The sequence below is a fragment of the Primulina huaijiensis genome, unplaced genomic scaffold, assembly GCF_012295235.1.
Source record: "Primulina huaijiensis isolate GDHJ02 unplaced genomic scaffold, ASM1229523v2 scaffold204025, whole genome shotgun sequence".
Taxonomy (NCBI): Eukaryota; Viridiplantae; Streptophyta; class Magnoliopsida; order Lamiales; family Gesneriaceae; genus Primulina; species Primulina huaijiensis.
This window is the reverse complement of record NW_027353491.1, coordinates 1-886: the sequence shown is the minus strand read 5'-3', so window position 1 is coordinate 886 and position 886 is coordinate 1. Positions and strand designations below refer to the sequence as shown.

The window sequence follows — 886 nt, the reverse complement described above, 5'->3', positions numbered from 1 at the left end:
AGCATAAAAAGTAATACTTTTTCATGGATGACCAAAATAAGATATAAGTCCCACAAAATACGATCCCTGAGACTGTCTCACATAAGTTTTTGCTTTGGATAAATATTAATGCCAAGGAGACTGAATAAAAAAATAATCAGCAATATAAAATTAGTCAAATATTTTAAAAAAAATATATATTCTCGTACGTATTTGAAAAGAAAGAAAATTATTTTTTAAAAAATCAAGTTGACCAAATTATTCTCCATCACAATTTTTTTTAAAAAAGAAAGAAGTTTGGTCGAAGGGTTCAAATCTCCAGCAAAGGGAGCATCAAGAGCTGGAATTGAGTGGCAGTTCCTTATCTCGTAAAGAAAACAAAGCCGGAAAATAAATCTAAGCCTACAAAATTTCATGACTCTGTCTCGACATAGTTATTTTTTTTATATATATGATAGATGCCGCCTCTTCCATTTGCACCTCTTTACCGGGAAAACTCAAGGTGAAAAATTTAATGACCATCTCTCCTTCATAACTGAATCTGATTCTTCCAACACTGGGACTCGGACTCTTCGTCATCTTCGTCGTCCATGCTGTGGCCTCCGTTTACCTGCATATGGCTCTGAGGAGATCCTGAATGGGAATTTCCCAGCTTTGAGGATTCAGTATACTGTTCTTTGGACATCCACGAACCTCCAAGAACGACAGGACGGGTGGAGGGGTGCGTTGTAGAAACTTTACGAGTGTGAAGCCGATATTTCTGAATCAACAGAGACTCCAGTAATGTAAGAATTGGCATTTCTTTACACAAAAAGTGGAATTATGTAAAGAAGGAAAGGAAGGGAGATCAAACTCACTTGCAAATGACTCTTCACTTCATCATTGGATAGACCATCAACTTGCATAA

General features: G+C 36.3%; 1 long non-coding RNA gene across 1 annotated transcript; it reads right to left on the bottom strand.

The window, feature by feature from the left end:
* Positions 1-269: 269 nt before the first annotated feature.
* Positions 270-885, bottom strand: LOC140966284 (uncharacterized). Its single transcript, XR_012173306.1, has 2 exons — positions 837-885; positions 270-739 (listed from the first exon to the last, which is right to left on the bottom strand). It is a non-coding gene; the product is annotated as an uncharacterized lncRNA (long non-coding RNA).
* Between the last annotated feature and the right edge of the window lies 1 nt (position 886).